Here is a 13,358-nt window from a genome sequence, read left to right on the forward strand (position 1 = left end):
CCCCCATTTTGGGTAGCCAATGTCCAAGTTGCCCATCCCTGTCTACTCTTTGTATGGAGGGAGTGGGAATGATTCTTGCAGTGAGGATTTGTTTCCTCTTTTGAGCTACTGCATCCATAGGTGTAGGTCATGTTCATCAAATTGTATCAGATGATGCTTTTTTTCCTCTTCTTTCTTCTTTGGGTTGAACTCTGATCATCCAGTCATTGAATCCAGGTCAAAGTGGTTATTATCTACAAGTGTGGGTGTTCTTGTGCATATGTCCTTTCTTCTTATCAGCTGGATGCTTCACTCTCCACTCTAGTCCTCTGTGGCTACGTCACTGACTCTGGGCCCAAGAGTCCCCAGGTCTTGCCACACTCCTGGCCAACCATGTCTCTACCCGGATTCACAGGAGTCTACTGAACATTGTAGGGCTTGGCTCGCCGCTTCATTGATGTTTTTCCCTCACTTCCCATTATGGGTGACATGTGTGATCGCCAATCAGATCATGTATTCCCATTGCATCTTAGTCTTGGAAGAGGATTTGCACTGAGGGGACCTGACCACTTGCCTTGATTTCTTAACATTATTCCCTTCTTTTCCCCAGTCCAACCATGTCTCAATCCCTGTACCCCAGAGCCCTGTTGTTCCAAAGCTGTGCATGCATCATTATTTACCTCTGTCCCACCTAGCCCATGAAAGCCTGCCCATCAGCTTTATTCTTCTTTTTCTCTCCCCCCTTTCTGTGTATTGCCAGCCCCACCCCTCCAGCACCCAGGCTCTATTCCCTACCCTGTGCTCTTTCTTCCCCTTTCTCCCTCCCCTCCTCTCATCCCATGTGTCCTGGTGATCAATTATATATATAGATTTTTTTCCCCCTCCTTTTGGGTGGGTTCTTTTTCTTAGTCCTTTACAATAATAGTCTTATGCAATATTTCTCCTTTTGTGACTGACTAATTTCACTCAGCATAATGTCCTCAAGGTTCATTCATGTTATGCGATGGCTTGCAGCTTCCTTGTTGTTCTTCAGGGTAGCATAGTATACCATTGTGTGCTCGTACCATAGTTTGTTTATCCATCCTTCAATTGATGGGCATTTTAGTTGCCTCAATTTTTTGCTATTGTAAATAGTGCTGCTATGAACATTGTTGTGCATATATCTACTCATGTTATGGCTCGTATTTCTTGTGGGTAAATACTAAGGAGAGGAATTGCTAGGTCATAAGGTATTTCTATTTCCTACCTTCTGAGGAAGCGCCATTTGACTTTGTCTTCTTGAGCTGACCTCTGAAATTTCCTGTCCAGCTCTGGTATCTCCTCATTTCTACCATTTGCTTTGGCATCTCTGTGCTTCGGAGCAGTTTCAGTATCTCCTCTGACATCTATTTTGACCTTTTCCTTCTTTCTTGTCTTCTCGATGACTTTTTGCTTTCTTCCTGTATGATTATGATGTTCTTTTTTTTCCCCAATGTTTTATTGTGAATTATATGATAGTTTACATGGGAGAACTTTAGTTTTACATTCATTCCATCGTATATCATCTCATTGCCATGGTTGCAATCCCCTCCATGCATCATCAACGACCCAAAGGGTATATCACAGAAACCCGCCCCCTACACTTCCCCCAGTTTTCGGCCCACAGTCCCTTTCCCTTTCTGGATCCAAAGTCCCCAGTCGCTTCATCACTCCGTGTCATCATCTCTGACTCCATCTCAAGCATCTTTGTTTCTCTGGGTAGGTTCCCATTATCGGCTCTTCTCCGTTGATGGTCCCAGGGTCCTCCGCTCCTATCCTGGAGAATTAATCACTCCCTTCCTTGTTACAAAACTTCTACCTTTGCATTTCCAACCCTCATAGTCTGTCCTGATAAACATTATTCACTACAGTATCACCAGTTACACATCTGTATTTCCTTTCATCATCTCCCGCAGACAGATTGAATAGTACCTACTGGAGGTTCTGCCTTCTGCCATGCTCCCTAGCACCAGGTTCCCTCTTGAAAGCGTGTAAGCCAGTCACTTCTTGCCTTTGTAGTCCCCCCTCCCTATTTGAGTACCCAATGTCCAAGCTGCCTTTCTCCATCCACTCTGTGTGTGTGGGTGTATGTGAATGTTTATTGCTTTGAGGATTTATTCCCTCTTTTGAGTCACTGCTCCATAGGTATAGGTCAAGGTCATCAGACTGTATCAGCTCACTTTTTTTTCCCCCCCTCTTCTTTCCTTTCCTGGTTGATCTCCGGTCATCCAGCCATCCTGTCCAGGTCACGGGGGTATCATTTGCAAGTGTGGGCGCTCCTGTGCATATGTCCTCTCTTCCCGTCAGCCGGTAGCTTCACTCTCCTCTGGAGTCCTCTGTGGCCACACCACTGACTATGGGCCCAAGAGTCCCCAGGCCTCTTCACACTGCTTGCCAACCAGGTCCCCAACTGGGTCCACAGAAGTCCACTGAACATTGTAGGGCTTAGTTTGCTGCTTCATTGCTGCTTTTACCCCACTGCCCCCCATCAGTGATGTGTGTGGTCACCCATCAGAGCGTGCATTTCCATTGAGTCTTAGTCTTGGAAGGGGGTTTGCATTGAGAGGACCTGGCCACTTGCCTTGATGTTTTCTAGGGAAGCGATTTGTTTGTTCTTGTAGTAGCAGCCCATCTGCCTCCATTTTTCCTGCAGGTCTTTCTTTCAAGAGGTATCTTTTATTCTACTAGCCACTCCAGGCTGGTCTGCTAATCCGTTCAAGTGGAGATTTCTCATCTCTGGAGATCTGGATGTGATTCCAGTTTCTACCTATAGTTTTATGTATTGCAAAGGCTCCACAAGAAGCCTCATTCAGTGGGTACTCTGTAGCCCTATTTTAGGTATTCCAATCAGTCATAGGCAGAAGATGGACTTACAAGCCTTCTAGTGTGGTGTTTCTGACTATTCCTTTCTCTCCCTCTCCAGTCAAGAAATCAAAGTGTGTATTGTATTGGACAAATCTGCAAATGGACTCTTTAAAGTGTTAAAAGAATAAATATGTGACTTTGATTTCTAATGTGCATCCGATCCAAACTTGGCATTTTCAATTTCCTCATATGCGGGTGAAAGCTGGAGAATAAATAAAGAAGACTAGAGAAAAATTGATGCATTTAAATTGTAGTGCATGGGATGAATATTGAAAATACCATGGACTGTCAGAAAAACAAATGAATCTGTCTTGAAGAACATATACCAGAATGCTCTTCAGAGGAGATGATGGCAAGAGTTAGTCTCAGGTACTTTGGACCAATCTCTGGAAAAAAAAAAAAAAAAAAAAAAAACATGTTTGGTAAAGGGTAGAGGGTCAGTAAAGATGCTCGACAGGATGGATAGATACAGTGGATGCAACAATGGGCTCAAACATGACAATAGTGAGACTGGAACAGGACTAGATAGTATTACTGTGTTGTGCTGTATTGTGACGAGTTGGAGCTGACTTGAAGGTTCTTAATAAAACAACCATCATTTCTAAATTCTGCCTCATTATTTCTCTGATTCAGATGGTATGTATTATAACTGAGATTCAAAATATGAGCTGTGTAGTATCATTTATGGATCTTTTAAAAAATACTTCATCCATTGAGACTTTCCTGTGTGGGTGGGCAGCAGAGAGAGCCAGGCAGGAAAGGGTCTGTGTGGGAGGGATTGAAAACCCAATGAAGCTCCGCTCACCAAACACCACCAGAGCTCTAGATCTAGCATAAGATACTCCCTCTGTGGTTACTCCACACTGGCAGAGTTCAGAGGGCAGGGCTACATGGAAACCAGCACATGGCACTGGCACTAAAAATGGCTCAGTGATATTTGCAAAAGGAGTTGTGGGGGATTCTACACATTTTTTCCTCCTCTTCCCTGTTGCGTTTTCTTTGTCCAGCCTGGATGCCTTCAGGCTGCAAAAAAAAAAAAAAAAAAATTCCTACACTGAGCCCATAGCTTTCCCATGGCACACAGAGAAAGAGCTTGGCAGCTGTTGATGATGTCAGCCTGTAGGTCCCAGCCCTAAAGTTAACTTGTGTGGGACCCTTTACTGGGACCTATACAGCCAGAAAAAACCTGGTCTGGCCTGACAAAAAAAAAACATATGAACAATCTGTAAAACCCCAACATAAAAGCATTCAACTATCTCGAGCATTACGCTGTGTACATACAGATACCTAATTGACCTTCAGAGACAAAAACAGTAGACAAACTTTCTCCCTTTAACATCTCAATATCTATCTGAGCACGTATATGATGGTGACTAGAGGAGGGGCCTGAGCGAGCGGACACCGCCTCCCACTGCTGATTGTTTCTACGGTGCACACTCACTGCCTGTGTAGCAAGACGACTGGACATTTGGCCAGAGTTTTATTTTTGTTTCAAAGTGGTGGTTTTTGCCTGATTTTATGTTGCTTCCACTCTTGGTCATTTTGATCACAAGTTTTTTCCTTGAGGTGTGAGCTTTTTGTCCCTGTTTTACCCAAGAAGAGTCATCAGCCATATAGCCAAGTGTACCCCATAATATTCCACCATTGAGACAAGAGCCAATAACAACTGCTAAGCATTACATACAAAAATGAAAGACTATCTCCTGATCATATCCACCAGGAGACACCCAGTAAATTTAATAGCACAACAACAAACATCAATTTAAGCATTAAAAAACCACATAACCACTGGAAATGACAAACAAAAAACAAGAAAAGATCCCAAAAAAATGTCCAAAACCAGAAAAGAGTAGCTGAGACAAATGAACTGGAGACAGATAACGGCTCCACAGAAGAGGCAGAACATGTTTTGATTTTGCCTGAGAAGACATTCAGAAGAATGATAGGGAAATAAATCCAAATGCTCCAAAAAGGGGTGGAGGGAAACAAGGAAGAAGTCAGGAAAATACTACAAGAGCAATCAAACAAGATTGATACAGCATTGGAAATAATTCAAAACCTGCAAAAAGAGATCCAAATGATTAATAATAAATTATCAGAAATGGGCAATACACTGAAAGGGGAAAGGAGCAGAATAGAAGAGATGGAAGCCTGAACTAGTGAGCTGGAAGACAAATCTCTCAATACTGCTAAGATAGAAGAGCAAGCAGAAAAAGGGATAAAAAAAATCTGAAGATAATCTACGATTCATGCTGGATAACAAGAAGAGGAACAACTTAAGAATTATTGGCATTCCGGAACAAGAAGAATCAGAGAAGTCCACAGAAGAGATAGCTGAAGAGCTTCTGGAAGAAAATTTCCATAACATCTTGAAAGATGAGAAGATAAATATTCAAGAAGCTGAATGTACCTCAGGAAGGAGAGAACCCAAAAGAAAGTCACCAAGACATATAATAATCAAGCTTTCCAAAATCAAAGACAAGGAGAGAATCTTAAAAGTGGCCAGGGAGACGAGAAGTGTCACAAAGGTAAGCAAATCAGATTAAGTTCTGACTTCTCAGCAGAAACAATAAACAAGCAGGCAAGAAGGCAATGGGGATACATATACAAAGCCATAAAAGGAAAAGAACTACCAGCCAAAAATTGTCTATCCAGCAAAACTGTCAAGCAAATATGATGGTACAATCAAAACATTCCAGAATAAACAGAATCTAAGAGATTTTGTCGAAACCATTCCAACAATTCAAAACAACCTAAAGGGAGTTCTTTGGACAGACTCCAACAAGAACAGACAACAACCAGAGATTGACAGGTCTGGCAACACCACCTGGAACTCAATCAATATATAGTAGAGTTCAGAATAGAAGAAAATTACAACTAACTTAAAAGAGCTGGGAGGTCAACCAAAGATCAAAATAATATCAACATCAAAGAAGGGATAAATGTAGGAACAGAGATCAAAGTGGTGAGGATGTCAGGTAGATTACAGGATACAGTAGATCCTTTTAAATGGAGAGAATAGTTAATAGACAATAAGGTAACCCCAAAGAAAGTTAATACTTCACAACTTACCATGAAAATGAACTTCCAAGCAGAACAAGCAAACATGAAAACTAAGAAGAAACCAACAAGAAATAGCATAAAAAACCAAAAACTCAGCACAAGAAGGCATGCAGAACAAAGGAACGAACAGCTACCAAAAAATTAATATAATGGCAGTTATTAATTCATAACTATCGATAATTACTTTAAATGTCAATGGATTGAATGCACCAGTGAAGAGACAGTGAGTCGCAGCTTGGATAATAAAGTAAGACCCTTCAATACACTGCCTGCAAGAGACACACTTTACACAAAAGACAAATACAGACTAAAAGTTAAAGGATGGAAAAGAACATACCAAGCTAACTGCAACTATAAACAAGCAGGAGTGGTGACACTAATCTCTGATAAAATACTGGTGGAATAGCTTTCAGAATCACAGCAACTCACAAGCCAGCACAGTACAACAAACTGACAGACAAGTGGTGGTGAGTGAACTTAGTCACAAAAAGAGAAATACTGCATAGGCCAATTGTAAAAGAGTAAGAAAAAGAACCCACACTAAAAAGAGGAAAGAAAAATTATATATATATTTGCTGATCACCGGGATGTATGGGATGAGAGGAGGGGAGGGAGGAAGGGGAAGATAGAGTATAGGGTAAGGAGTTGACACAGGGTAATTTGGGTGCAGAGGGAGATGGGGGGGGGGGAGGATACACAAGAAAGGGGAGGGGAATGGAAGAACAAGGCTGATGGGAAACCAGTTAGGCAAGTTCACATAGGCTAAGTGGGACAGAGGTAAATGATGATGTATGCACAACCTTGGAAGAACAGAGTCTTGGGGTACAGGGCATGGTTTGAAGAGGTAAAGGAGGGGAGTAACGTTAAGATGCTTGGATGTTTTTTGAATTTTGGTTTCCCTTGCCTACCATTCTAAATTAGACACTTGAAGGGGGGAGAAAGGAATAGCCAGAATCATCCCTACAGAAAACTTGTAAGTCCGACTTCAGCCTATAACTGATTGAAATCCCTTAAAGGGGGCTAGAAGTTGCCCAGTGAAGCAGGCTTTCTGTTGAGCCTTTATATTGCACAAGACCATAGGTGGAATCCAGAACCTCATCCAGAACCAACTGAGATAGGAAATTACCACTGGAAAGGACTAATAGACCAGCCTCGAGCACCTAAAAGTACAAAGGATACTCCGTGAAAGAAAGACCGGCAGGAAAAATCTGAAACAATAATGACAGTTTGATTGATTACTACAAGAACAAGTAAGATGTTTGCCCAGGAGTCATCAAGGTGGGGACCCCTGAGAGCAAACCCCCTTCCAAGACTGAGACTCAAGGGGAATACATGAGCAGGCATGTGGTCTGGCTGGTAACAACATTGGTCACCGATAAGGGGAAGAGGGGGGAAAAACAGCATTCAAGTTGTGAGCTAAGCCCAACTACATTCAATAGACCCTTGTGAACCCAGGTGGAAACCTGGATGGCCAGGATTATGGCAAGACCCGGGGACTTCTGGGCCCAGAGGCAGTGACTTGGTCACAGAGACTAGAGTGGAGAGTACAGTGTCTAGCTGATATGAACACCCATACTTTCAGATAGTACCCACTTGACCTGGCTTTGATGGCTGGAAGATCAAAACGTGACTAGAAGAAGAAAGGGGGGGGGGGGGGGGGGGGAAAGTGTAACCTGCTACAATTTGATGAACTTTACCTATACTTATGGATGTAGCAGCTCAAAAAGGGAACAAATCTTTACAGCAAGGATCACTCCCACCCCCTCGGTACGCAGGGTTTACAGGGATGCGCTACTTAGACATTGGCTACCCAAAAGGGAGGAGGCCTATAAAGGCAAGAAGTGACTGGCTTACAAGCTTTCAAGAGGGAACCTAGTTACAGATGGGGTGGGGGAAGGTAGAATCACCACTGAATGATTTTTCAATCGATTGGGACCTTGCTGGCAAAATAAAAAGGAGATAAGACTCTTGTGGTACAATAGTGAGAAATTGACATCAGGACTGACTGTTGTTATGTGCCGTGGAGTCAATTCCGACTTATAGAGACCCTATACAGGGTTTCTGAGGCTGTAAATCTTTATGGGAACAGAACGCCTCATCTTTCTCCCACGGAACAGCTGGTAGTTTAGAACTGCTGACCCTGAGGTGGAACAGCTGGTAGTTTCAAACTGCTGACCCTGAGGTTCGCAGCCCGATTCCTAACCACTATGCTACTAGAACTCCTTAGGACTGACTCTGAGGGGGTAGGAAATATAGGCTAGATGTTTTTTGACAAAAGGAGGAGAGTGATTGATTTTGCAGCCCAGGAGTGGAGGTCCCTGGGACCATCAAGTGAGAAGAACAGAGAGTGGGATCCTACCCGAGAGGCAATGATGCCAAGGATGGAGACAGAGATGATGACGTGGACAGATGGAACGGCTGAGGACACTGAACTCAGGGAGGGAGAAGGACTGTGTGCTGGTGGCCGGGGAGCAGGCCTGTGTGGTGCAACCTTTGGTTATTTGATGAAGCATGGAGGGGATTGTAATCATTGCAATGAAATGAAATACAATAGGATGAGTGTAAAGCTGATGTTCTCCCATGTAAACCTCACAATAAAAACTTAAAGAAAAAAAAAAGTTATCATTAAAAAATTAGATAAAATGTTACCACTAAAAGAAAGAACAAACAAACAATATTTCATGGCTTAAATTTTTCATTTAAAATTCATAATATTTTCTTACTTTTTAGTTGACAAAAAGTAAGATACTCATAAATAATATTGAAATAGGTGCAAAAACACTCAACGGAATTTGCAGTCAACAGATCAAACAAGGTATTGCATTAAGCAAATCTGCTGCACAAGACCTTTTTAAAGTGTTGAAGAGCAAAGATGTCAGCTTGAGGACTAAGGTGCACCTGACCCAAGCCATGGCCTTTTCGAAAACCTCATATGCATGGAAAAGCTGGACAGTGAGTAAGGAAGACTGTATAAGAATTGATGCTTTTGAGTTATGATGTTGGAGGAGAATATTGAAAAGTGTCATGGGCTGCCAAAAGAAGCAATTAAATGCCTTTTGGAAGAAGTGCAGTCAGAGTGCTCCTTGGAGGCCAAGATGGCCAAACATCGTCTTTCATGCTTCAGATATATAGTCAGGAGGGACCAGTCGCTGGAGAAGGATATCATGTGTGGTAAGGTGGAGGGTCAGAGGAAAAGTGGAAGACCCCCAACGAGATGGATTGGCCAAGTGGCACAGCGGGCAGTGTTTCATTCTGCTGTGCATAAGGTCGCTATGGGTCGGTACCGATTTGATGGCAACTAACAACAAGCATAGTGGTTACGAATCGGTCTGCGAACCACAAGGTCAGCAGTTCGAAACTACCAGTGGCTCCGCGGGAGAAAGGTGAGGCTTTCTGCTCCCGTAAAGATTTACAGCCTCGGAAACCTTGTTCAGGGTCACTATGGGTCTGAGCCGACTCGATGGCACTTAACAACAACAACAACAACAACAAGGAAAAGGGTCAGAGAAAAGAGGAAGTCCCCCAACAAGATGGATTGGCCAAGTGGCAGCGTCGATGTACTCAAGCATGGCATTAGTAGTGAGGTTCGCCCAGGATTGGGCAGTGTTTCGTTCTGCTGTGCATAAGGTAGGTCACTATGAGTCTGTACTGACTCAATGGCACCTAACAGCACCAACAAAGTAAATTTACAAGGAACAGCTTTGTTTACCTGGGTAAATATTTGCCACCTTTAAAGATGAAAGCCTCTTCATTTCTTAAAACAATAAATTTGTAGTAAATTCACTTTCTGATAACTAATACCTTGTCTCATTTTTCACACTATCAGCTGGGATCTTATTTTCAACCACCATATCCAAAATTCTGTTGACATATCTCATTTACCTTTAACTGTTGATTTCATTGCATTGTGGCTTTCATCAATTAGCAGTTGACAAAAATAAGTTCGTTAAGAATCTGTTGTATTCACGCCCATAGGGAGTGAACTAATTGAAATTTGGAGCAGATTTTGCATTTAGAAGTTAAGTATGTTGTTATTTGCCATCGAGTTCTTTCCAACCCATAGCGACTCTGCATAGGGTTTTTCTAGGTTATAAATCTTTACAGGAACAGAAATTGTCATCTTTCTTCTGCATAACAGCTGGTAGTTTTGAACTATTAACCTTATGGTTAGCATTCCAATTCATAACCACTATGCTTAAGCTGGTTATATTGTATTATTAGATTATAGTAGTAATATATTTGCCTTTTCTACATAGATAATACCATCTATTTTTTCCCGGTCATACCTTTATTTCCTCATGGGACTAGAAATTAATAAAAACTAATGTTTCACCTTGTTGTTGAGTGCCTTTGAGGTGGTTACAACTCATAGTGACCTTACGTACAACAGAACGAAACATTGCTCAGTTCTACATCATCCTCACAATTGTTTCTATGTTGAGCTCAATCCATTTCTTAGAGGGTCTTTCCCTTTTTCACTGAACTTTTATTTTTTCAAGCATGGTGTCCTTCTCCAGCGACTGGCTTTCTTGACATGTCCAAAGAACGTGAAAATAAGTCTTGTCATGGTTGCTTTTAACAAATATTCTGACTGTACTTCTTCCAACACAGATTTATTAGTTCTTCTGGCAGTCCATGAAATATTCAATTATCTTTGCCAAAATTGTAACTAAAAAAGCATCATTGGGTTTTGGTCTTCCTTGTTCCTTGTTCAACTTTTCCATGTATATATTTCCCCTCTTGCAAATTCCCTGACTTGTGTCAGTCACTTCGGTCTTCAAATTGACATCTTTGTTTTTAACACTTTATTATTATTTTAATACTTTAAATCTTTTGCAGCAGATTTGCCCACTACAATATGTTGTTTGATTTGCTGACTGCTGTTTTCATGGGTGTTGATTGTGGATCTAAGGAAAATAAATACCTTGAAACTCCAATCTTTTTTCCATTTGTCATAATGCTATTTATTGGTCCAGTTGTGAGGATTTTAGTTTTCTCTATGTTGAGATGTAATCCGTACTGAATGCTGTAGTCTTTGATGTTCATCAGCGAATGATTCAAGTGCTCTTTGCTTATAGCACACAAAGTTGTTAAGTGCTGTCAAGTGAGTTCCCACTCATAATGGCCTTTATAGGGTTTCCAAGTTGCAGCTGGTGAGTTTGAACCATGGACCTTGCAATTTAAATTGACCTTGCAGTCCAGCGCATTAACCCACAGCACCACACCAAGACTCCAATGTTGGGTGACTGCATATTGAAGATTATTAACAAGTCCTCCTTCAGTCCAGATATAACTTGCTTTTCTTTACTTATCTAAAAAACAAAATAAACTATTCAACTAACCAATGATGTCACTAATTTATTCCAAAAATATATTTTAAAAAACTATTCTTTGTTAACAAGTAACTGAAATTGTCAAGTTTGAACTTTCCTGTTACTAAACAGCACTTCTTACTTTTAAATTTCTTTGATTTTATAATCCCATAGCATCTTCATCATTTCATTTCTAAGCAACAGATAGTAGTGCCACTAGCTTTCTCTCTTTTTTGTTGTTGTTGTAGTATATTTACATTATATATGGGAAACTTTGTTTAGTCTACTTGTGCCTTCTTAAAACCTGATTATGTAAAGGATTTTAGATTGTAAATTTGCATTTAATTGATTGAAGTATTTAATATTATAACTTATTGCCCTAGACATAGTTGGAATCCTATTGTGGCACTGTGGAATAATGCACTGCACTACAAACTCAGCTTGAAACCACAGGGTAGGCAGTTAAAGCTCACCAGCTGCTCCTTGGAAACACCCTATCCTGGGTTGCTATGCGTCGGAACCAACTCGACAACACTTAACAACAACAATAGTTGTTACAAAGATTACATAACAACTGATTTGAAAGCATTTAGAATAATTAAATGTGACACCCAATTGAAAGTATTCTTTATGTTTCAATGAATTTGGAATTCATTTGCTGTGATAATATGGTACTTATTGACCAAATACACCAAAATTATTAGATACTGAAATAATCTTGACAAAATTTACCCTAAGATGATCAAAGGTTATATAATGATGAAAGTACAGTATATTTGCCATATGGAATTTTTATTTTTAAAAATATTTTATTGTGAATTATGTGATAGTTTACATGGGAAAACATTAGTTTTACATTCATACTATAGTATATCATTTCATTGCTATGGTTACAATCCCCTCTATGCATCATCAACAAACCAAAGCCTGTCCCCTGGTCATCAGCACACAGCCCATCTCCCTCTCTGTGTCTAAAGTCCCCAAATGCTCCATCTCTCCACGTCATCGTCATCTCAGGCATCATTGCTTCTCTGGGTAGGGTCCTGCTTGCTGCTCTTCTCCCTTGATGGTCCCAGGGACCTCCGCTCCTAGGCTGAAAAGTTACTCACTCCCCTCCTTGATACAAACTATCTACCTTTACAGTTCCAACCCTCACAAGCAGTCCTGATAACAATTATACACTATTGTATCACAAGAGACCCATCCGCATTTCATTTCATCAGCCCCGCCTAGACAGACTGTATACTACTCAGTGGAGATCCTACCTTCCTCCCTGCCCTCTGAATCTAGCTTCCCTCTCGGAAGCTTGTAAGTCAGTCACTTCTTGCCTTTGTAGCCCCACATTTTGGGTAGCCAGTGTTCAAGTTGCCCATCCCTGTTTACTCTGTGTATGGAGGGGTGGGAATGATCCTTGCTGTAAAGATTTGTTCCCTCTTTTGAGCTACTGCATCCATAGGTGTAGGTCAAGTTCATCAAATTGTATCAGATTACTCTTTTTTTCCTCTTCTTTCTTCTTCTGGTTGAGCTCTGAACATCCAGTCATTGAAGCCAGGTCAGTGGGTATTATCTACAAGTGTGGGTGTTCTTTTGCATATGCCCTTTCTTATTATCAGCTGAATGCTTCACTCTCCACTCTAGTCCTTTGTGGCTGTGTCACTGACTCTGGGCCCAAGAGTCTCCAGGTCTTGCCACACTGCTGGCCAACCAGGTCTTCACCCAGGTTCACCAAAATCTACTGAACATTGTAGGGCTTAGCTCACCACTTCATTGTTGTTTTTCACTCACTTCCCCTTATCGGTGACGAGCGTGGTCACCAATCAGAGTGTGTATTCCCATTGAGTTTTAGTCTTGGAAGGGGCTTTGAACTGAGGAGTCCTGACCACTTGCCTTGATGTTTCCTGGGCAAGCAACTTGCTTGCTTTCGTAGTAACAGTGGGTCTGCCTCTAATGTTTTGTATTTTTCCTGTAGATCTTTCTTTCAAGAAGTATCTTTTGTTCTTCTAGCTGCTCCAAGCTGGTCTGCTCGTCCTTTCAAGTGGAAATTTCCCAACTCTAAAGATCTGGATGTGGTTCAGGATTCCACCTATAGTCTTAATGTAATGCAGAGGCTCCTCAGGAAGC

This window comes from Chrysochloris asiatica, unplaced genomic scaffold, assembly GCF_000296735.1.
Source record: "Chrysochloris asiatica unplaced genomic scaffold, ChrAsi1.0 scaffold00244, whole genome shotgun sequence".
Classification (NCBI taxonomy): domain Eukaryota; kingdom Metazoa; phylum Chordata; class Mammalia; order Afrosoricida; family Chrysochloridae; genus Chrysochloris; species Chrysochloris asiatica.